Genomic DNA, 25363 nt, shown 5'->3' on the forward strand with positions numbered 1-25363 from the left:
AAGAAGTAGGAGGGGGGCTGGGGATTTAGCTCAGTGGTAGAGCACTTACCTAGGAAGCGCAAGGCCCTGGGTTCAGTCCCCAGCTCCGAAAAAAAGAACCAAAAAAAAAAAAAAAAAGAAGTAGGAGGTAAAATCTCTTGTACTTTTTTTAGAATCTACAGTAGACCAGTAGACACTCTCCCCACCTCCTTACTTGTCTTGTCTTGCTAAGTTAATGGAGGATATATATATATATATATATATATATATATATATATATATATATATCCTGTGGTATATCTAGACTGGGGCATGTGGCGCTTTGAACATTGTATACAGGTAGGCGACTCATTGTTTACGTTATATTACGTTGATCTCTTCAGTTGCTTACCCAGAGTCAGTGTGCTTGTTCCCTGAGTTGTTTATAGCACTTGCATTTACTAGTACAATTATTATTTAATGAGACATTAGATAAACCAGTGAATAGAAAAGAAATAGGATTGTAGTTTCTACAAAAACCACGTTGAATGTAAAAAGTGAGTAAGGAGAATAGCCAACATGTTTTATATGCATGTTCTCAGTCACACTCAAATACAGTTAGAAGATTGGGTTTAGACAAGCTTGGGTTTCACCAGAGGATTATAAAAGAAGCAGAGAAAATAGAGGGAATTAAATATTATATATACACATATATACATATATGTATACATATATACATATATGTACATGCACAAATATACATATATACACATATAAACACACATATACACACCTGCATATATGCATATATAACATACATACATACATACATGATGGCTATTGGGTCTTAAGTTGCAGTAAAAAGAGAATTGTTAAGGATGTGAGAACCTAAAAATATAGGCTTGGTTAACTGAGGAGCACTGCAGTAGCAGAGTAATCTGAGATATTGAGGGTTGCAACTGTATGCTGGAATGCTTGAAATTAAGTTTATGAAGGTGGTCCAGTTAATGAAAATGATAAAAGGGTCTGTCTGCTTATTGCTCTGAAGATGCCAGCTCAAGAGGGTTGACCCAAAGAACATAAGAGATCAGGCTATTAAAAGGATATTAAAGTCCTGAAGAATAGCCTCAGTAAAAATGTGCTGGCTGGTTTTGTGTTAGCTTCACACAAGTTAGTGTCATCTGAGAAGATGAAGCCTCAACTGGGAAAATGCCTTCATGGGTCTGGGCTGTAGGTAAGCCTGTAGGGCATTTTCTTAATTAGTGATAGACAAGGGAGGGCCCAGCCCGTCATGGGTGGTGCCTCCTCAGGGATGGTGGTCCTAGGTTATGTTATATATATATATATATGTATGTATGTATATATATATATATATATGTATGTATGTATATATATATACTCATATATGCACACACACATATATATATATATATACATGTGTGTATGTATATGTATATGTGAAAGCAGGCCAAATAAGTCATAAAGAGCAAGCCAGCAAGAAGCACTCCTTCATGGTTTCTGCATCAGTTCCTGCCTCTAGGTTCTCACCTGTTTGAATTCCTGCCATGGCTGTTTTTGAAAGTGATGAACTGTGATCTGGAAGAGTAGGCAAAATAAATCCTTTCCTCCTTAGGTTGCCTTTAGTCTGGTGTTTTATTGCAGCAGTAAAACCCTAGCTAAGAATGGGTTGAGTGGAGACAATAGAATGGCTCGAAAAATGCAGTTTACCCAGGGACAGAGTAGCAAGTGGCACGGTGTTCTGAGGGCAGAGAATGTTCATCACATCTGACTGTGATTGACAAGGGGGTTTACACCTGACTATGTGGGTCCCAGCTGAGTATTGATGCTGACAAGTCAGACTGAGATAGAAGGACAGAACTGAGGACAGTGTTTCAGACTGTGGGTCACAGGGTGCACAAAGGACAAACAGTAGGAGAAAGCATGCAGTGTTGTGTCAAGGAGTTCACTCAGTAGGGAAGCTGTAGGCTCTGAAGGTCTAGATGTTGAACTGAGAGTGACTTTTATTTTTTATTTTTTTTGCCATTTACTATTTGTAGAGAAATAATTATCATTTGACTGCCATCTTTAGAAATTTCTCAATGGGCTAATCTTTACTAATGCTACCCTTCTAGCAAGAATTCATTCTCACATGGAGTTTTAGGCTATGAGAAATCGTGCCTACATTTGGAAATATGGATAAATAGTCAAACACATTAAAATGTGAAAGGGAAGATGGAACTGGATAGAAAAAAATAGAAAGTTTATATCTATATTCGCTTAGAGACAATATTCTCGGAAGCTCATGTCTTTGCAAACTTCAGATCTTTTATCTCTGTGTGTTGATCTGGGTGCGCTCAACGTTAGAATGTCACGTCTTCAAATGTGCAAATCCTTCCCCATCGAGCTAAAAATAAGCAGTTAATTCTGTCTCTTCTTCTTCCTCTACTTTCCACTTGTTATCATGTTTTGATTTGAGAAGAGATACCAAACTGCCACAAGCAACTGAGTGTAGGGGTGGCTTGATCTGGGTCTCTCTCTTTAAGCAGAACAGCACTGAAAGTCAAGCTGTTAGAGCAAGGTGTAATGAAAAGAGGGATGGTGTTGCTTTGGATGAGGCAATGCTCACCGACATCAGACTATGAAGAGCTCATGTTTCACTCTCCACTAGTCTTTCTGTTGTATTTGACCACTCATCTCGGGTAGGTTCTAGTAGTCAAATGAGTTTTCCACAAAAAGACTTTATTTCTAACTTCAAATTTTCTGGTTTTTTTTCCCCCTCTATGACCTGCTATATAACCCTGGCTGGTTTGGAGCTCTTTATACAGACGAGACTGACCTTGAATTTACACGATCCCCCTGCCCCCTGCCCATGTAACAGTGTAGGCAGGACCCAGCCATGCCCGGCATCCTTAAAGAGATTTTAACAAAGGGACACTTTTCAGAAGCATGGAAAGGGTTCAGAGAGATAACGAGGGTGTGACTAGGAATGATAGGAAGCTGCGACTGCTCTTAGACTCGAGGGGACAAATGGAGAGAATCCAACAAGAGCTAGATCTACAGAGAGGACCACACAACCAGAGCGAGAGCTGTGTAGAGGTTTGTCATAACTGCCAAAACTAGTCAGTCAGGGCAAGGGGAGACATGACAAATGCTTAGCTTTCTCTCCTACCCACAGAGTCTTATGTAAAGTATGGAATTCAAATGGAAGGCAAAGGGTTCAAGAGAGTCCGGGTCATACTGTCCAAAGTCGTCAGAACAGGCCAAACCTAGTTTCTTCAACTCTTCAGTCCTTCAGGAGTCTGCCTCTCAGTTTCTCCCATATGCAACACTTCATTAAACTCAGAAAAAATTAGAAATCTGAATTTACTTTTCCAAGACCAGGATCCTGATCCACAGTTCAGGTTGGCTTTGAACTTGTCCTCCTGCCTCAATCCCCTTGCTGCTGGGGTATGTGCTACCATCTGGGTGCAAATATAATCCTTCTCCCTCCCCTCTTACCCCCTCATCCTCCTCCTCTTCTCTTTCCTCCCCCCACCCCAATTAGAGCTTTAGAGAGGGCACAGTGAACAGGACATGTTGAGAAACGACACACAGAATGACAAGTGGAAGTCAAACTGTCCTGCTTATGACTGATCAGTTTAGGTTGCAGGGAAGAACTTAGTATGGGGACGTGTGAAGCTGCCAGCAGGACCTGGAATTCATATCTTTCCCAGTGAGACCCAGAGATAGCACCAAAGCATGTGGGAGTGCCAGCTCTTGAAGGAAAGCAGGGAATGTTGGTTTTCTTTTGGGGAGGAAAAGTGTGGGTCTGCCCACCACGATGAAGATGGGAATGTAGGGTTTGGGTTGCGCTCTGTGAGGGCATCTCTTGCCCAGGAGAGAAGTATCTAGCACAGAAGTCCCACTAGTACACTGTAGCAGAAGAGCTGAGAACATTGTCTTTCCCTCAGTTTCTCATGCCTTCAGGAGTTAGGCACCAGGGATGGGAAGGCACAGATGAGTGATTTTACTCTAAGTGAGAACACTGACAGTTACTGAAGATGTTCTTTAAGGATGGGGGGGGGTGGTTTTCATTCATTTGTCACGAGGTTTGCACAGCTGACACTCTAATGACCTGTTGTCAACTGGGCTTTGGAGATGGTAAAAAGGAAGCTTGGCAAAGTTAAAGGGCCTTGATGAGAGCCGCAGAAATTACCTGGTGGCAGAGCTAGGATTCAAATCTAGACAGTTGGGTGCAGAGCTGATGTTCTTAACTCCTTTCCACATCCTGGAGACCGGCCTGTGAACAAATAATTACCCGGTAATGAATGAGGTAAGTGCTAAGGGGAGGCTGCATGCAGCAGAGGAAGCAGTGACTGAGCCGATCTGAGAGTCAGCCATTTGTACAAAGTCCCTTGCCTGCTGCCAGAAGTGAGCACAGCAGAGTCTTTTTAGGACTGGCATTATTATTACATAGGCACAGCCTCAGATGTGGAGGTCAACTCATGCTGCCCTGCTGCCTGGCTCATACATAACAACACTTAAAATAATTTCTTCCTGACACCCTGGATCCCTTCCAAGAGTTTTGTTCCAGTTCACAGATAAGGCAGAAACAGGAAAAGGATGTGCTAATGTTTCCCGACCAGGGACCTAGGTTGGAGTTTGGAATAGGTTTGTAATTAAAATATTGTTAAGGTTCTATGACATTATCTATATTTATATGTCTTAATAAACATGCTGTATAAAAAAAAACCATAAACACCAGGTGTGTGACTGGCTAAATCGTCCCATTTCTGTGCTTATAGGTCTATGATGAATAAAGGTTGCTTATTAATATTTCTTACCTCAAATACTTTTTACCACAACAGTAATAACTTAGTTGTAGAATATCATGATTTCTGCTAATAGCACAGAAACAAATTTACTTCTTTGTCTCATCCCTCTACAGTAGCTTTGTTTCGTTACTGGCTTGTCCCTTGGAGATCTTTGAACTATTGAACATCCATATATTTGATTCATAAATTACTTAATATTTGAGTATTGTTAGTTTATTTGGCCAAAGTGGACACTCCAAGCAGGTGCTGTCCACTGCCGCCAGGCGCTGGCCTATTCATGCCAGGATGTTAAGCACATCCTGTAGTTTGGTGTAAACACCAGGTGGGATTCTAATCCGCAGTCTTCTTCTGTTCCTCCGTAGGGAACGAGAACCAGTGGGAAGTACCAGTCAGCAATTCTCTGTGCCTTTAGAAGTCAGCAAGTTTCACTCCAAAACGACACAAAAAGGGAACTGGCCCAGTCACTCCCAAGCCTCCTCTGTACATAGCCTCCTTCTTGGCACGATCCCAGAAACTCTCAGAGAAGCTCCAAGTGGATGTGTAAATCCTTTCTTGGACTAGTTTCCCTTCTGTTGAGGTTTGGAGACGTTCTCTTTCCTTTCCAATGTTGAAGTTGCCTGGGAGTCACCTCCCTGGCTCATTATTGGATGATTCTATCATTTTGTACAGGGAGACAAAATGAAACAAGGTGACCCTCACAGCCATGGGGCCAATAGCTGGGTATTGTGGTCATCAAGGTAGACTCCAGAGGTAAGAGGAAGTCTGCTTACACATCTGGCCAGGTATTATCACACAGTTGTGTACAAGGACCACAGCTCTGTTCTTTAGAACCTTTTGCTCCTTAGCATGTCAGGGGATCCAACTAGCACAGGAGGTCTAATGAGCAGAGTGATTTGGGAGGGATGGGTACTACAACAGCTTTGTAAGACAAGAGGTTATGTCTTCTGATTACTTTTCCATCATCAAATGAAAGAATCGGAAAACTGGTAAGTGTGTCAGACTCCTGGCTGTCTCTTAGCATTGATTTCCTTTTTGCTCATTGTCCTGGAATTCTGAGTATGCAAATAGGAAAGATGATGAAGCTACGTTGGCCATGTGACTAAGCTTAGGTTGATAGGAAATAAGCAGAAATACTGCAATTTCTGGGTTGTGACCTGAAAGAGAAAGGGGGTGGCTACTTGACGGGTGGTGACTGAGTTCCTGGCTCTCCAGTTGACATTTTGAGTCCTGAGCTGCTAAGTCGCAGACTGTTGAATGAGGTAAGAAGGCACACCGTGGCCTTTATGTCTTTAGGAATCAATTTGGGTGTTTGTCAGGTAATCCTAACAATCTTTTTTTCTTTCTTTCTATTTATTTATTTATTATCCTGATCACTGCCCCTGCCTCCTCCCAGTCCCCCTTCACATAGTCCCTCCCCCATATCTCTCCCCTTCTCCTCTGAGAGAGTGGAGGCCTTCCTGGGTATACCCCTACCCTGGCCCATGACGTCTCTGCAGGGCCAGGCACATCCTCTCCCACTGAGGCCAGACAAGGCAGCCCAGTTAGGGAAACAGGATGCAAAGACAGACATCAGATTTGGGGACAGTCCCTGGCTCCAGTTGCCCAACAGGTTTTTACACCAAGGGAGTGACTTGGATGTTCAATAGATTAGTGTCAGCTTCAATTGAGAACATGGCCTTATGGCTCCAATGCTTCTGTTTTCTGAAGGTAGCCAGACTCCTCTCACAGATAGTTTGCTTGAACTCCTCATGGTTTCCATTTAGATTGCTGTCTTTCGAGGATTCTATAAGAAAGGGGCACGGTAGCAGGTCTCAGTTAGAATAGGGGTGGATATCTTGATCTTTCATTAGACTCAGAAACTCTGTTCCAAACCATCATTCTTTCAAACATCGCTGCATTTCTCTGGTGTGCCCTAGGATGGATGTGTGCAAGAAGACGGTTGATTTCTCAGCCATGACTACACAGTGTTTGAATCTGTTGCTAGGACATCTGTTGAATTTCCAAATTCTATCTTAGGAAAGAAATATAATTTTTCTTTGATGCTACATTCTTCTTTAGGCAGAAATACAAGGAAACCACTGTCTGTGGTGGCATTTTGGCAGAACTCTCAAGTGTAGCCTGGATCTGGGAACCCACAATTCAAGAATAAGGCACCATTTATGTACAAAACTGTTGGATTTGGAAGGATACTTGGTTTGGTATGTTCATGAAGCCACTGACTTACAGGGTCAAAGAGCTTATTTTTCAAGTAAGTATATTTTACTGTTTATGAGAGACTACCAAAATAATTATTTCCTGTGTGGGTCAGCGGGAGTGAGGTAATCTCAAGGAAAATGTTCCATTGTGCTTATTGGGCTGGGCGGGGAAGTGACTCCAGACATCTCTTAAAGGAACAGTCATCACATTAAGTGGTGAAATCTGGTTCGTATGTCTATGGGAGAGAGGTTCATTTTCTTTTTTGTACTTTCAGGATCTCTCATGAGAGGCAACAAATGAGACTGTACACATATGTTGGCACAGTTTCACTCATTCTTCTGTGGCACACTTATAAAGTGGGTTGATGTATATAGTGTATAGATGTTTTAGAAAGATAATTCTATAGGAGCCAGAATAGAACATGTCCTGTTTCCATTAATTTGGAAGGAGAAACTTACCTTGCACTTGTCTGCCTCAAGCCACTTGAGATGTTTTATTTGCCAGCCTACACTAAATGATTAATCGCATTAACCACTTTTGGATGAATGAATGTGAATGAATGAATGGCTTGCCAAGGAAGTAGATTTTAGTGAGGAGATTTCTACCTACATTTTGACCTGTCCTGGTACTGTGACTCTGGCTGAAAGGTCAATTTGTTGTCCAAGGCTAGAATTTGACTAAGGCAATGAACTTCATGGTTCAGAGATTAAGTAACACTATGCTTCATATAACCACCCTTCTAAGAATCAGGCTTAGGGTTACCTACACCTTGTGAGATATTGGCACAGCATGTGGAGTGATCACACCAGTTGGACCAACAGGTAATAGACAATCACACCAAATTAATAGGATTCCAGTTCTGGTCCATATATTAGAGGGACAACTTTGGACATACAGGTAGAGTGATATACTTCACTCTATTGACCTTGCTCCATTGCTATGCTACAGAAGTTTAGAGTGTATATTACAGCTTGTAGAGTTTCATATTATAATACAGAATGTTCAATGTGTGACAATTTTTGTTGAGTGTCTATTAGCTGCGGGCATGTATTGGGGCTGGAATGAAGACATGGACCAAACAAACAAACAAACAAACAAACAAACAAACACCTGACCACAAAATAATTATAAATTGTATTCATTCATGAAATATAAACTGCTATGTGAGGTAGAGAATAAATGAAAATTTACCAGGGGTCAGAAATGAGTGTCTGGGCAAGATGTGCCTACTGGTGCTGTAGTGGCACGGCTGTGAAGTGCTAACCAACTCTTCCTTGCTTAGATTTGAGGTTGTTTCAAAGGAATTAATGCCTGGGTCTGTTAACCTGGTTAACATCCCGTGGCTGGAAGGAGGTCTAGAAGTAACCTACAACTGTTAAGTGGACAATGGTGTTAAACTGCCTCTAAACACTGTCTTTATACCTACAGATTGGCACTGCTCTCAGCTTTGGTCAGAGAAGCTTCTCCTTTCAGTGAACAATGGTTGACGTAGAGACTCAAAACTGGTTGAAGCGCTGAGAGTAAGTGACCTTTGAGTGATTGTCTCTAATCTAAACAGGACATCTAGGCTACTTCCTCCAAGGATGAGGAAACATTGCAGAAGTGATGGGCAGAGGGTTAGAAAACAAATGAAATGAAATGCTGCCTGGTGGGTATGACATGGCCATGATACCCATGAATTAAGCAGTTACTTTCCCAAGACTCAAACAAGATGAGGGCTTATCACATTATACCCTGAGCCCCCTCCCCCTTCCTGAGGAATGATTGGCAGGCAATGAAGGGTAGAAGAGGGAAACTCATCTTCTTCAGTGGTGTGTCAATCATGCTCCAGTACATACATTCTCCCCGTGCACGTGGAAGCGATCCTAATCAGACTCAATGAGTCACACCCCACACCACCATCCAAAACCAAGTAAATAAAGAGGCAGACTTGCAGACAAGAACAGTTCTGGGTCAACAATGTGGAAGGTGGGCTGTGATCCCATCTCCTCCCTGGGGGCCCTGTCTATCTGCTGGAGGTGGTCTCTGCAGATCCCATCCCCCCACTGCTGGGCAATTTTGGCTAAGTCACCTGCGATGAGACCTGGGAGCCTCTCACATCCCAGGTCTCTGGGGCTTTCTAGAGGTTCCCTCCACCTACCCCCTCCGAGGCTGCATGATGTTTATTCCCATTCATTCTCCTTGCCCATGGGCTTCTCTCCTGTCTCCTCCCCTACCTGAAAGAAATACAGAGACAAAAGTGGAGCAGAGTGAAGGAAAGGCTGTCCAGTCATGGGCCCAACTTGGGACCCATCTCATGGGTGAACACCAAACACTGACACTGTTGCTGATGCTATGTTGTGTTTGCTGATAGGAGTCTAGCACGGCTGTCCTCTGAGACAGATGCTGATACTTACAGCCAATCACTGGGCTGAGGTCAGGGACCCCTGTGGAAGAGCTAGGGGAAGAATTGAAGGAGCTGAAGAAGACGCCAAACCCATAGGAAGAACAACAGTGCTAACTAACCTGGGCCCCTAGGAGCTCTCAGAGACTGGGCTACCAACCAAAGAGCAAACAAAATACTGGTCCAAGGCTTCCAGTACATGTGTAGCCGAGGACTGCCTTGTCTGGCCTCAGTGGGAGCAGATGAACATAATCTCGTAGAGACTTGATGTCCCAGGGAAGGAGGATGCCCAGGATGGGAGGAGGCGTACCCTCTCAGAGTCAAAGGGGAGGGAGAATGGAATAAAGAACTCTGGGAGGGGGAACCTGGAAAGGGGGGCAACATTTGGAATGTAAATAAATAAACTAACTAATCAAAAATAAAAAACAAAACCCAGGTAGACTTGTTGGAAAGAAGAGATTTACCAGAAATGGGCAGGAGGTGTGAGAGGCTGTAATGGGTGAATGTGATTGTCCTTGTTTTCTAGAATAAACACTGTGGTAGTTTGAATGAAACCAGTCCCCCTAGTCCTGCAGGGAGTGGTAATATTAGGAGGTGTGGCCTTGTTGGAATAGGCTTTGTTGGAGGAGGTTTGTCGTTGGGAGCTCGCTTGAGGTCTCAGAAATACAACACAGTCTCCTTCTGCTGCCTGTGGATGAAGATGTAGAGCTCTCAGTCCTTCTCCAGCACCGTGCCTGCCTGGACACTGCCATGCTTCCCACCATGATGACAATGGACTGAATCTCTAAAACTGTAAGCCATCCCCAATTAAATGTTTCCCTTTATAAGAGTTGCCCTGGTTTCTTCACAGCAATAACAAGACAAACACCATGACTAAAAACAGCTTCTGGAAGAAAGGGTTTATTTCATCTTATAGATAAACATCGCTATGACGGAAGTCAGAGCAGGAATTCAAGACAGGGACCTGAGGCAGGATCTGAAGCATGGACACAGTGACTGTTGTTTACTGGTTTGCCCTTCATGGCTTGCTCAGTCTGTTTAATTATAGAACTTAGGTTTACCTGCTTAGGAATGGCACCACCCACAGTGGGCTGGGCCTTCCCACATCAATTATTAATCAAGAAACTGCCCTCATAGACTTTCCTATAGGCAATCTAATAGAAGCATTTTTTTTCAAGTGAAGTTTCCCTTTTCCAGAAGACTCTAGCTAGTGTCAAGCTGCTAAAAACACTAGCCAGCATAATAAAAAGGGCCAAAATATTGCAAACATATATGAAATTGTCGAAGAATAAAACATTTTTAAAGAAAATGAAGGGAGACTGAAAGAAGAAAAAGCTAAAACACACACACACACACACACACACACACACACACACACACACACACACACCCCACATACACCAGAAAACAAAAAACCCTGTTAGGAGAAGCTTTGGGGAGAGTGAGAGGAACATATCACAGACTGGAAGGAAGTCATCTTAATGACTTAGTGACTAGAATGAATTGTTGTTTTAGAGAAGAAAGCAAAGGAAACAAGGCCAGGAGTTTCCTAGGTGTGCAGGTGTATGTGTTCTAACTGGCAAAAGTCTTCCAAAAATGTTTAGATGTACTCCCAAGACACAATGTGCAAAGGTATGTGTTGGGTGTATTGGAGAAGTTGGGGCTTTATTTCCATATCTAGAACAAGAATTGTTTGGGCTGGAGAGATGGTTTGCTCGTTATTTACAGAGGACTTGGATTTGATTTCCAGTATCCACATGGCATGGCTCACAGGGTCCATAGGAGGTGCATCACCACCTTTCTTCTGAAAGTTGCTTTTGGTCATGGGGTTTATTATAGCAATTGAAGGCAAACCAGGACACCCAGAAACACCCGTTACACCCTCCTGCCTCCTGCCCATTTCTGCTAAATCTCCCTCCTCTTCAGCAAGCCTGCCTCTTATTTTTATGCACTTTCTTGGTGTTTGGAGGGTGTCGGATGTGACTCATTGAGTCTAATTAGGATTGCTTTCACGAGCATGGCTAACTTAACAGTGGCTACGCCACTAAAGAATACGAGAGCCTATCTTCTAGCAACTGTTGACTGCCACTCTAGTTCCAGTGGATCCAACACTCTCTTCTGGATTCCACAGATGCTTCCCACACAGGGTGTACACACACATATACATAAAGATAAAAAATAAACAGACAGACAAATGAAAAAAGGATTCCGAACTTGGGCGAGGTCCTCCCGTCATGAATTTAAGGTCTCATCTCAGCTGAGTAATAGTGGTGGGAATGGAAAGTTGCACTTCATCTAAAGTGCAGGAAAAAACAAGTACTAGAAGAGTGAACTGGTGGAGCTTGTGATTCTGGCCCAAGCATCAGCACCATGGTGGGAGCCCCCATCCATATTCAGCTGCTATTTGGAACTGGAGGTCTAGGAGCATATGGCGGCCGGAGTGTATAATGTTATTTACCCTGTCTGCTTCACGATCCTTTAGAATGACAGCCATCCTCTCTCATGGAGGTTATTAGGACGCATCCAGACGCCAGGTCTCGGATGCTGAGTGTTTACTGTGCATGTGCGAGTTTGTGTTTATGGTTCATGCGTAGGTAGATGAGGTGCTAATGGCTGTCAGATGTCCTGCCTTATCCAGGGCTTCTCAGGGAGCCATGCATATAAACTTGGTGAGGAGAATGACATCCTCTTTTCCACTATCCTCTCTAACTGAAATTTAACACTGCAAAGATATATTTAGGCAACGGACCACAGTGATTTTACTTTAACTCGTGACTTTGTCATCAGTAGAGATCACAGATTATTTTCTTACCACAGTATGTTTGATGAAAATATTCCTTTGAAAAAAGGTAAAGCCAAGTGCTGACGTATACACCTTTAATGGGAGGCCAAGGCGGGACTGGTGTGGATTCCAAGCTGGATTGGGCTATGCAGTGAAACCCTGCATCAGAAAAGTAAAAATGGCTCTGGGGAATGAAGCTCAATGTTAAGGAACATTCTTACGAGCAAGGCCTGAAGTTTGATACCCCTCAAAACACACACACACACACACACACACTCTCTCTCTCTCTCTCTCTCTCTCTCTCTCTCTCTCTCTCTCGCACACTCACATGCACGCACATCCCAAACCACCCCACCACCACATTGACCCCTTCCTCAAATATTTGAAAACTGTATTTTGTTTTGTTTTGGTTGGTTGGTTTTTTTTCAAGACAGAGTTTTCCTGTTTAGCATGGCTGTCCTGGAACTCACTCTGTAGTTGAGGATGATCTTGAACTCATAGATCTGCCTGTCTTTGTCTCCTGAGTGCTGGCACTAAAGACACGCCACTATGCTTGATTGATGAAAACTGTGTTCTAGTAGTATAGATGAGCTTTTGATTTTGCAGCCATATGTATTTATCCTATACATTTAAAAACTATTGAGATAAGGCTCTTAGATGGGTAAAGGGTTTCTGGACACAAGAAAGGTCAAGAACAGCAGACTTAGTTACTGGAATTCAATAGGCTTTCATTTTTAACCTATCTCATTTTCATATCTCCTCTCATATGATATACTTCTTCTGTTTTGGTGGCAAAAAGGCAAGAGTCAAGAGGTTCTGTGAACCCCTTATCTATGCAGATACACCACACACACTTTGTCCAGTTTGTAGACCAATTCAGAGACTGGATTTCCAAGAACTAGAAAGAGTGGTAGATTTAGAGTTAGATAGATCTGAGAGACTGTGCCCATAATATTGGGTACAAATTGTACATTTTCATAAATGTTCCCTATGCAGCAATCTGAAAAAATAACAGACATCATTTGTTTTGAAACCATGACCTCCAGGACCTGGGTAAAGTCCAGCAGCCAGCCATAGCCTTCCCAGTCCCTGTGGGCTGCAGCCTCGGCGTCCTTAGGGACCACATCTGAAGACATAGTGCAAATCATTATCCAGTCTGCCACTTCCACCGCTCAGCCACCTTACCAGTGATATTTTTGGAAGTCTGAATTTCTCAGCACAGACAGCAACAGTAGCAAGCCTGAGAGGTTAGATGACTGTCTGAGGTGGCACCCTCGAGTTAAGTGCCATATTCTCACTCTTTGCTGAAATGAAAATGCTTCTATTTCTGCATTTTGGAGGGAGGGAGAAGAGACAGAAGCAGTGTCTGGTCATATCACCAAAGACTAAAAACTGAATATAAGAATGCACAGAATATTCACCCGTCGCCCACCACAAGGTGTGAGCTACAAGGTGTGAGCTCGTCTTCCTGCCTGCCTGCTCGCCTGCCTGCCTGCCTTGCTTGCTTCCTTCCTTTTTACTAGGTCTCATGCCACCCAGGTTGACCTTGAACTCATGATCCACGGGAGTATAGTTTCTGATGCTTCTCCTATCAGTTCATACAGCTTAGGTGGAGTTTATTCGGAAGCTGTGATTTAATGACAAAAAACAAGAAGTCAAGGCATCTAAGAGCTGGGGGAAGTGTGCCTGAGTCCTTTGTGGCTGTTTCCTAGGTCTCTTCATCAATAACATGGACTACAAGCTCCCACACATGGGTTTTCTGAGATAATATGGGTGAACTGCAAAAGGGACCATCATTTGTCAGTCTGTAGCTTCTGATCCTAGACAATGGACACTAAGAAACTGGTCACTTCCTCTTTTTTCTTTCTGTTTCTCAGGCCTTCAGTTTTCCTTCTCGTGATGCATTTTGTTGTGGATTTGAAATCTCGCCTTTTCTCTTGATTTAAACAATTGCTCCCCTGATGTCACACCTCCCGCCGCCCCCGACTCTCTTGTGTCTCATCCCCACCTTCCTGACCAACCTTTTTTCTGTACCACGCGCTAGCTAGGAGTAAAGACTCTATCCTTGGAGGCAGTGTCTGTGGTTCTCCAGCGATGCCTGTGGCCGGTTGTATAAATGTGCAGAATTCTGGGCTGCTTTCTGTGGCTGCAGGTCTCAGTCACCGTCTCCAGTGGTTTTTCTCAGGGACAGTTCTCTGCCCATCAGCCTGACTCCTTTGCCTTTCTTAATCTTTCTCACTTGATTTAAAACTGAGTCAGCAAGTGGAAGGCAATAATTTATTATCCTTTCCAAACTCAGCAACAGAAAAATACCAAGATTTAAGGCACAAGTGGGAAGGAGCCATTTCACTGCTTGTAGTGGCCCTGAGCTGGAAGTCCCCTAAGGCCCGCTTTCGCCTTCCTCTGCTCTGAGCGCTCAGCAGTCAGGCTGGACACAGAGCTTAAGGCCACTGATAACAATCATATGAAACCGACATTGGCGAGCAGACCTGTTTTAAACACTGGATCCATTATGCAGATGCCTCCTGAGTCCATGACATCAAAGCAGGGGTTTGTCTTACTGTAAGACTTCTGCACTGAACTCAGTTCACAGAGTAAGGTCCAAGCATGGTGTGGAGATTCGTGGTGACTGACAAGTCTGCCACAGCCCAAGCCTTCCTTGGTGAAATTTCACTTTCACGTCACCCAACTCTTTGTGGGTCTGCAAGCAGGCCAGGCCCCTTAAGACTTTTATTAGTAGTGTATACTGTGCCTGAAAAGCAAGTTCCCCTCCTGACTATGGTCTGTATTCTCTGTATCATGTGACCCTGCTCACACGTGCCTCTCCAGGTAGATTAGGGTCTTCTTCCTCCACGTTTCTTCAAGGCTGACATTTTTGAGGGGATATGGGAATTCTCTTAATCTTCCTGGGATATTCTCTGTACCAGTCGATTGGGTGAATGAATGCATTTCTAAGGTGACTTCACCTGACTTACATACACTTCCGGTCTTACTTGTTCCGTTTAGAGCTGCACAACTGTGGTTTCCCCAGAAGAGCCTGATAATAATTTGGTCCAGCAAACATGAGTAAATGTCACAGTGTGAGCAATATCAGGAGAAATTAGCTCAGAGCCAAGCCCTGAGAGGATAAGGTTTCCCCATATTCCCAGTCTCCATCCAGAGTCTGCGATTGGGCAGATGGATGAGCTCGGTGCTAGGCACTCCAAGTCTGAGTGGGCTGGGATGCCATGGGAGCTACATTCTGTGAGCACTGAAGTCGTCTGGACTTCTTCTCAAGGCAATATGTAAAAGACACCATATGTAGCGTTGGTGTTGTGGGTGTTCTAGGTGCATTCTTACACAAATCCTAGATTTATCTGGTCTTAGTGGTCTTTTCCTGTTCTTCCTTTTGTGCATTCTTTTTGAGATCGCATAGCTCAGGCTGGCTGCAAACTGATTGTATATAGTCCAGGCTGGCACCCAAATTCTTCATCTACCTGCCATAGCTTCTGGATTCTCTCATGTCACCACTCAGCTCCCTCTCCCCTTCCCAAGTACCTCTCCTTCCTATCTCTAGAAGAAAGCACACAATTTTAATTTCATCCTGTGTACTTATGGGAGATTGATAAAGACGTGTGTGTGTGTGTGTGTGTGTGTGTGTGTGTGTGTGTGTGTGTGTGTAAAGATAACTAAGCATGATATCACTTAGGAAGAAAAACACACTGCTTTTTCTAGAAAAATTAAGTCTTAAATCTTTGAGATGGTTTTGCCTTTGCCTTACATAGCAAATGCTTAATAAACTATAGCCACAAGTATAATCATTAATTGTTAGTAATAAGATTCGAATTTTAAAAGCAGGTTGCATTTATGCTAAAAATCAAAGCAAGTGTGGAGAGCACTCTCCTGGCCCTACATTCTTCATAGGAAGTAGAGATTGTATATATTAGCTGGAGTTCATCCAGGCTGCTTTTGGGACAAACAGGATAGCAGGTCAACAGCTGTTACTCTTCTATGACATTCCGGGAAGTGGACAGATGTATTCAGATGACCTTCCTTATTCAGTGACTGTGGGAACTTGTGGGAAAGAGTAGGAGACAGGGGGCCACAGCAGAGCAGGGAGGAGGAGCAGATTCCCAGTGGGTCAGTAACATGAGCGACCATGGAGAGCAATGTTGAAGTTAACAGCTTTATTTCCTGGGGGGGCCGCTTTAAGCAACACGTTCGAAGGCCTATAAAACTTGTAGCAGAGGGGGAGGAAGCTTAAGCATGACAGTTTTCCCAAGGCTTGGACAGGATTTCAGTTCCTGAAGAGGTTAGAGGTGGCCGGCTTACAATCCACTTATTACATGGTCAGGAATAGAAAAGGGATCCGTCAGGTTCAATACAGGATGCAGAGTGAAATGCATTCCTTTCCTTGCTCTCCCACCACAATCATGTCTAATTGTCATCTGGACTCCAGAAAATACCTAAACATCCCAGTGCCTTTAAGCAGCAAATCAGACACAGGAAGCTTGCTGCCCCTGTGCCATGCCATCCAGAAGGTAGGAGACTGTCTTTAGATCAACCTCAGTGAAACCGTCAGATTTTCAGAAATGCAGAATTTTGGGTATAGTTGACTATTTCGCTGATAACCATCTTCTCAGCAAACAATGTCAGGTATGTAAGTTTACCCTGTTGACGTGGCCTAGCTGGAGTCTGAAGGCAGCACACCTTCTCCGTGTTCATGATGCCACGCCCCCTTTGCTTTCTTCAGATTGACAAATACACGAACTTCTTGTCAGAGCCTATTGTCTGGGCTCCTGATAGGTCTGCCTTGCTCACAGTAGTCTGAGTTCTTTGTCTGGTCAGGATAACTTCCTTTCAGATGATGCTGTACTTTGATACTTTGTTCCTCTTCTGGTGAGGTCTCCATGAGTATAAGGTCAGCATGATGGTGCTGAGAACCAAATCGTCCTGATTAAAGAAGACATTAGAGAAGCAGTTCTTAACCACTGGGTTGTGTCCCCCTTGGGGCTCCCATATGAGACAGCCTGCATATCAGAGTCTTACATTAGGATTCATGACAGTAGAAACACTACAGTTATGAAGTAGCAACATAGTAACTTTATGGTTGGGAGTCACCACAGCATGAGGAAATGTATTAGAGGGTCACAGCATTAGGAAGGTTGAGAACCACTGCCTTAGAGTCACGTTTAGCAGAATGAAACAAATTAAGACAGCTGCTTAGAGTTGCATTGTGAGCATACGGCTTAGCCACTCTGAGCTCTTGTTTCCTTAACCATGAAATGGAGATAATGATGCTCTTCACCTCCTGGGGTTGTAGTGAGGATTAGGTGAGATGAAGCATGCCTAGCTCTTAGCTCATGCAGCTGGAAGCCTCAGATAAATCTTAGCTACAGCTTTTATAACTCAGTGATAAGCCTACCTGCTAAGGGGCCAAAGTCCACTTAGGTCCTTTAGGTAATTGCTCTAGGAAAAATTTCACAATATTGTTTCATGTAGTTCTTGATAAAAACTCTTAAGTTGTTCTTGCAAAAGTTTTACTCGGTTGGATTAGATGATCACTGTAACTTTCCTTTCTTCCGGGTTTAGCATTATTTTCTGTATAAGGCACTGATTCTGCATGTTTGGGGTAATATACATGACTTTCATAACTTCATCATTGCCTATCATTTTAAATAAATTCTTAAAAAAATACTAGCAGCTGGCATAATACTATAAAGCCCAAAGACAGAATCACTTGTTTCACTATTTTCCTACAACCATCCTGGGAGCATTTGAACCTGTGTAGAAGGAGCTGTGGAAGAATTAGGAACATAAATGAATAGCAAGTATCTAACTGGAATCCAGATCAATATGCTTTATGCTGTTTGGCTTGTTCTGTGTGACAGTAGCTACAAGCCTTCTTACTGATAACTCGCAGCTCAACACTGTAACTCTTGGAAGCTTTCAATGATACTTTGTAGTTAATACCTATGTGTGTTCAAACTTCAAGAGTGTCCAATAAGGGGAAACACAATGCTAATTTCCAAAGACACATGCTGGAAGAAACCACTCTGTGTAGTAAAATGGATCCATCTAAATAGACCACAGGTACATTTTATGATCTGTTCTGATGGAGTTAACAAACATTTATTCAGCCTTTACAAGCAATGTGAAATAGAGATCAAGTATGTCTCTAGATTAAGGATGGAGAAGATTCATACTGTGTGAAATATGAACAACATATTGAGTGAGATATTTTCATCTCTGTTTTATATAAGATGAATTGAGGCTATAGCTCTCTCAAAGCTGCTGCTTCTTCTTCTTCTTCTTCTTCTTCTTCTTCTTCTTCTTCTTCTTCTTCTTCTTCTTCTTCTTCTTTTGAGAGAGAGAGAGAGAGAGAGAGAGAGAGAGAGAGAGGGAGGGAGAGAGAGAGGGAGGGAGAGAGAGAGAGGTAGGTTTAGGGTTATGGAGATTGGGACCACAAGGAGAGAGAGAGGGGGGATAGCTTAGCCATGCTTAAGGACAGTGTGGAGGAGAGGAGAGAAGAGAGGCCACGCCTTAAGAACATGTAGGATGGAGCAGTGGAGCCTCCATGTACAGGGGCTGAGGGCTCTGCTCAACTGAGTCAAGAGCAGCCAAGATGGAACCTGGAAATTAGTAAGTAGGAACTCAGAGTTATCGGCAGGAGGTAACAGCATGGAGGTTAGACAGTTGCCCAGCTATTGTGCTGCTTAAGGCTTATTAAAACATAAAGGCTGTGTGGGTGTCTTTCATTTGGGAACATAAGCCATCGAGGTGGGTAGTAACTCCAAGCCGGGATTTATTAAACTATTAATGCTACAGACATGTCAGGGTACCTTTGTGCACTCTCGGGTTTAAGATTCCTTCTCTCATTTCTATTTCTTAGGATTACAGGAATGCCATTGAATCTCAAGAACAAACGTGAAATGGCAAATAAAGTATGGGCCTTTTTATTTTAAATTAATTATTTAAATAAGAGGATATCCTGTGAGTTCAATATATATATTTATGTGTGTGTGTGTGTGTGTGTGTGTGTGTGTGTGTGTGTGTATGTATTTTGAAAGGTGTGTGGGGGAACAAATGGCAGCTTGTGTTTCTTTTTATTCTAAGGAAAGAAAGCCAGCTTTTACTAGTCCATTGATAAACATTAAGTGCACTGGGGCCTGGAGGGATGGCTCAGTGGTTAAGAGCTCCTGCTGCTCTTTCAGAGGATCAGAATTTGGTTCCATCATCCCTATTACGTAGCTTAGGTCTGTAACTCCAGCTCCAGAGGAACATGGCGCCCTCTCCTGGCCTCTACAGGTACCTGCATCCATGTGACATACTCTCACACAGTCATATACATACATAAGTAAAATTAAATCCCTTTTCAAAGACTTGAGTATGCTTAATTGCTGTCTTTTAAATCTGTGTCACTTTACCCAGAGATTCATCTTCCTTCATTTTCAATAAAGGAGTCAAATCAGATCAGTTGTCCTGGTTCATTTCCATGTAAGCTCAGTTCAGTTAAGCATTACCATATGTGTAACATGAACTGGATGCTATCTTACTATCTTAATATGCTTGAGAACATTAACTGACTTTTACCTTTTTAAAATAAGCCATAGAAAACTGTGACAGAACATACACACACACACACACACACACACACACACACACACACACCACATTTTGGAGAAGACATCAAAATTATAAAAATAAAGCAAAAACAGGTGAATGTCACTATAGTAAACTTAAAAGTCATTAAGAAAATAAAAAAGCAAAGAAATGATCTACTGGATGCAAGAAAATGTTTGTGTTCCCTAAGGGGATAGGAACTCCACAGGAAGACCAACAGAGTCAACTAACCTGGACACTTGGGGCTCTCAGAGTCTGAACTACCAACCAAAGAACATGGCTGGACCTATGACTTCCTGCTTACATGTAGCAGATCTGCAGCTTGCCTTTTATGTGGGTCCTGGACAACTGGAGCAGGGCTGTCCCAAAAGCTGTTGCCTGTATGTGGGATGGATTGTACCTGCTGGGCATTGTCTGACCTCAGTGGAAGAGGAAGGACCTCGCAGAGACTTGAGGTGCCAGGGTGGCAGGTGTGGGGTGGGAGGGACACCTGGTGGCCCCCACCCTCTCAGAGGAGAAGGGAAGGGGGTGACTGGGCGGGGGCAGTGAGCAGGATATAAGTGAATAAGCAAAGAAAAATTAAAAAGTAAAAATGTTATATTTAAAAAAGAATGAGAAGTTATAAGTTGTTTATAATAGATCTAGTATTCCAGTGTAACAAATCATTAAAGGACAAAAACACATTAAAAAAGGAAAATGTTTGCAAAGTATGTGTCTGATAAAGGGTTGATATTTAGAATATATAAAGAACTCCAAAACCCAATGGATAAACTGTAAATAACTCAATTAAAATGAGTTTTAAACTTGGATAGACATTTCTCAAAAGACGCCATCACAAAAGGGCAAAGGATACAGGAAAAAGGCTTAACATCGTTAATTATGAGGAGAACCCAAATCGAAGCCACAGTGAGGTACCTTATCAGTACAGAGAGAACAGATATTACAGGGAAGAGTGGTAAATGTTGGGGAAGATGTGGGGGAAGGAGCCCCCATGTGATTTGTTATCCTACTGGGGGAGGGCATCCAAGGGAAATTCAATCAGAAGTAGAGGAGCTATCCCATTCCAAAGTACACCGCACCACCACTCAGAGCAGGGGACACAGGAGTACACCGCACCACCATTCACAGCAGAGGACGCGGGAGTACACGTGGGAGTACACCGCACCACCATTCACAGCAGAGGACACGGGAGTACACCGCACCACCACTCACAGCAGAGGACACCGGAGTACACCGCACCACCACTCACAGCAGAGGACACGGGAGTACATGTGGGAGTACACCGCACCACCATTCACAGCAGAGGACGCGGGAGTACACGTGGGAGTACACCGTAGCACCACTCACAGCAGAGGACACGGGAGTACACCGCACCACCACTCACAGCAGAGGACACGGGAGTACACCGCACCACCACTCACAGCAGAGGACACCGGAGTACACCGCACCACCACTCACAGCAGAGGACACCGGAGTACACCGCACCACCACTCACAGCAGAGGACACCGGAGTACACCGCACCACCACTCACAGCAGAGGACACAGGAGTACACCGCACCACCACTCACAGCAGAGGACGCGGGAGTACACCGCACCACCACTCACAGCAGAGGACACGGGAGTACACGTGGGAGTACACCGCACCACCACTCACAGCAGAGGACACGGGAGTACATCGCACCACCACTCACAGCAGAGGACGCGGGAGTACACCGCACCACCACTCACAGCAGAGGACACCGGAGTACACCGCACCACCACTCACAGCAGAGGACACGGGAGTACATCGCACCACCACTCACAGCAGAGGACGCGGGAGTACACCGCACCACCACTCACAGCAGAGGACACGGGAGTACACGTGGGAGTACACCGCAGCACCACTCACAGCAGAGGACGCGGGAGTACACCGCAGCACCACTCACAGCAGAGGACGCGGAGCAACCTAAGAGTCTGTTCATTATGAATGAACCAGGAGCATGTGGAACGAATAGACTCTGCAATGAAAAAGAAGAAGGTGCTGCTGTGTGAACAGAAATGGAGGTCATTGCATTCAGAGAAGTAAGTAAAGGGGCTGGAGAGATGACTCAGTGGTTAGGAACGCTTGCTGCTTCAGGTTCAGTTCCCTGCAGCCACTTGGGCCCCAAAGGCTCTGCATCCTTTTCTCAGTTTCTCAGGCATTTGCACTCACATGTATGCGTGTACATAATTTAAAACACAAACTTATTGTTTTAGGCCTTTTCCTTTTTATTTATTCTTCTCTTATATGTTACATCCCAATTGGAATTTTCCCTCTGCCCCCTCCTCTCAGTCTCTCTCCTATAGTGAGAGTTTTGGTTTCTTAAAAATACAAAAATATTATAGGAATATATATTCATTTTAATCCCAGGTCTAGGATATAGGGGCTGCTTCCGATTGTCCACGGTAGCTGACTACGATTTGCCTTGTGCTCTAGCAGGGGCATGACTTTGCTGCTGAAAACAGTTTCTGTGACTGTGATGTTAGAAATTCTGAGGACTTTTCAGAAGATATATAAATGCTAGTGACCCAGGAGGTAAGGTTGTTGTTGATGGTGGGTTGTGTTTTTTTTAAAGTAGTTATGTGCAGAGAAGAAGAAGAGGAGGAGGAGGAGGAGGAGGAGGAGGAAGAGGAAGAGAAGGAGGAAGAGGAGGAAGAGGAGGAAGAAGAGGAGGAGGAGAAAGAAGAAGAAGAAGAAGAAGAAGAAGAAGAAGAAGAAGAAGAAGAAGAAGAAGAAGAAGAAGAAGAAGAAGAAGAAGAAATAATTAGATATCTTGACTGAAATATTAAACTCAGTGCCAAACTCAGTGCCCCAATCAACAGGAAGTAGTATAATGATAACATCAACCCCTTTCACCTCTATCCTTTTTTCTACCCCTACCTAGTGTTAGTGAGTTGAAAGAGTAGGAAAGGTGTGGAGAAGAGTGGAAGAAAAAAGAACCCATAAAGTAGTCACATGTCCAACTACACTCCCCCACTACCTCCCCTTTCTCCTGGATCCCCCATCTCCACCCCTCAGAAAAGAGCAGGTCTTCCAGATACATCAACCCAATATGGTATAACAAGCTACAAGAAGGCCAGGCACATGCCATCACATTAAGACTGGACAGGGCAACCCAGGAGGAAGAAAAATGTCCCAAAAGCAAGCAAAAGACTCAGTAATATCCTGGAACCCACTGTTAGGAATCCCACAAGAGCATTAAGCTACACAACCATAACGTGTATGCAGAGGACCTGGGTCAGACCCATACAGGATCGCTGACCTTTGTGAGTCCACTTGAGTCCCAGTCAGTTGATTTTGTGGGCTGTGTTCTTGTGGTGCCCTTCTCGCCTCTGCTCCTCTATTCCTCCCCCCGCCTCTGCAGAACTCCCTGAGCTCCTCCTAATGTTTGGTCGTGGGACTCTGTGTCCTCTCCCATTAGTTATTGGATGAATTCTTTCTGGCCTCTCTGATGGTGATTATGCTGGGCTCCAGTGCCAGCACACCGTGCAGGCATGACATGGTAGGTTGGAGGTTATATGGCTGGGTTGATGTCCCATCCCTCCACTTGAGGCCTTGCCTCGTTACAGAGGATGGCTGTAGCTTCTCGTTTCCCATTACTAAGAGGCTTTGTTCATAGATTCCATGGAGTTTCCACTGTACTAGTTTTCTAACTCATTCCTCAAATGCTCCTTGCCCCAATTCTAGTTGTTTCTCCCAGTATTCTCTCACTCCATCCACCCTCACCCACCCAATCCTTCCTCTTCTCATCTCCACCTGGGAAATCTATTCTATTTCCCCTGCCTGGGAATATCTTGTGTCCCCCCACAATGCCCCTTTAAAGTACTCCTTGATACTTAGCCTCTCTGGGTCTGTGAATTGTAGCATGACTGTCTTTTACTTTTAGCTAATATCTACTTAGAAGTAAGTACAGACCACATTTGTCTCTCTGGGTGTGAGTTACCTTATACAGGATGATTTTTTCTAGTTCTTTAATTTGCCTGAAAATTTTGTGATGCCATTTTCTACCAGCTGAGTATACCCCATTGTGTTAATGTGTCACATTTTCTAAAAAAAATCTGTTCTTTGTTGAGGGACATCTAGATTTTTTCCAGTTTCTAGTTATTACTAATATAGTTGCTACGGACATAGTTGGGCAAGTGCCCTTGTGGGAGAATGGAGTGTCCTTTAGTTATATGCTCAGGAGTTACCACGGTATGGCTGAGTCTTGAGGTAGAGAGATTCCCAATTTTCTGAGAAACTGCCATATTGATTTTCAAGGTGGTTATGTAAGTTTGCACTCCCACCAGCAATGGAGGAGAGTTCCCCTTGTTCTACATCCTCACCAGCACGAGCTGTCACTTGTGTTTTTGATCTTAGCCATCCTGACAGGTGCAGCATGGAATCTCAAAGTTGTTTTGATTTGCATTTCCTGCATGGCAAAGAATGTTGAAATGTTTCTCACCCATTTGAAATTCCTCTGCTGAGAACTATCTGTTTAGATATGTATCCCATTTTAAAATTAGATTATTTAGTTTGTTGATGTCTAGTTTCTTGAGTTCTTTAAATACTTTAGATATTAGCCCTCTGTCAAATATGGATTTTGTGAAAATCTTTTTCTATTCTGTATACTGTCATTGAGAGAGAAGTTGGCTACAGAAAGACAAGTACCACATAATTTCATCCAATTGAAGATAAAACAAAACAAAACAAAATATTGATTGCCTAGAACAGGAGAATAGAATCAGGTATTGTGGTTGACTTCTATAATACTAGCATGTGTCAAGAGAATTACAAGTTTGAGGCCAGCCTGAGCTACATATGGAGACCCTGTTTAAAAATAATCGAGTGTAGAACAGTGGTTACCAAACAACGGCTGGGAAAGGAAGAGGAGAGGAAGGTTGACTCATGGGTACTAAGCCGCAGATAGATAAAAGCAAGAAATTTAGTGTGCTATTACAGGATAGAGTTGGAACACACACACACACACACACACACACACACACACACACACACACACAGAGTGATAATAAATATGCAAAAACCAATTCTTAATCTGATTTAAATATTTAAAAATATATGCCTATAAAATTTCATGTTTTTTTCATTAATACATTTAATATTTGTTTTATATACCAGCTAAAACTTAATAAAATATCTACATCACATGGGGATGCCTTTGAAATTAACATATGATAACATATCTACAAAAAACCACAAACAAAACAACATGGAAAGTAATGGCTCAAATATTAAGTGCTTTTACAATTTGGGAAGAATGCAGGTAAACCTTGATTTTTATGCTTATATTTCTTTTTCTAAATTTTCTACATATGAAAAAAACAATACAAATTGTCCTTTAAAATATATACAAAACCACAAACGAGGCTGGTTTCACAAAGCTTAGATTATCAGGAAAGAAAAAAATAATCATGGAGAAAGTTTTGAAAAAGCTAACGTGTGTGAGATTCGTATAACCATGCAGTGCTGACACCTCATCGGGTGTTTACAGCTTGTATAAAAGCCGGACTACCAGGGAAGCTGTTGAGTACAGATGCTGGCCAGGAGGATCAAGGAAGGTTCCAGAAGAGGAATATGGGGCTGGCCATGCTGGTATACTAGTCCTGTC

The 25363-nt window shown here is 43.3% G+C and overlaps 1 long non-coding RNA gene across 5 annotated transcripts; it reads left to right on the forward strand.

Annotated features, from left to right (window-relative positions):
* Positions 1-3984: 3984 nt before the first annotated feature.
* On the forward strand, positions 3985-24901 carry LOC120094692 (uncharacterized). 5 transcript variants are annotated; one of them, XR_015629601.1, is made up of 6 exons: positions 4084-4270; positions 5135-5349; positions 5442-5522; positions 6831-7020; positions 8397-8488; positions 9322-10176. It is a non-coding gene; the product is annotated as an uncharacterized LOC120094692 (long non-coding RNA). The 5 variants fall into 5 exon arrangements; XR_015629602.1 differs by lacking the exons at positions 5442-5522; positions 9322-10176 and adding an exon at positions 22331-24901 and having other exon boundaries at positions 3985-4270; XR_015629600.1 differs by lacking the exon at positions 5442-5522 and having other exon boundaries at positions 3985-4270.
* The last annotated feature ends 462 nt before the right edge of the window (positions 24902-25363 follow it).

Source organism: Rattus norvegicus, chromosome 9 (assembly GCF_021556685.1).
Source record: "Rattus norvegicus strain SHRSP/BbbUtx chromosome 9, alternate assembly SHRSP_T2T, whole genome shotgun sequence".
NCBI classification, from domain to species: domain Eukaryota; kingdom Metazoa; phylum Chordata; class Mammalia; order Rodentia; family Muridae; genus Rattus; species Rattus norvegicus.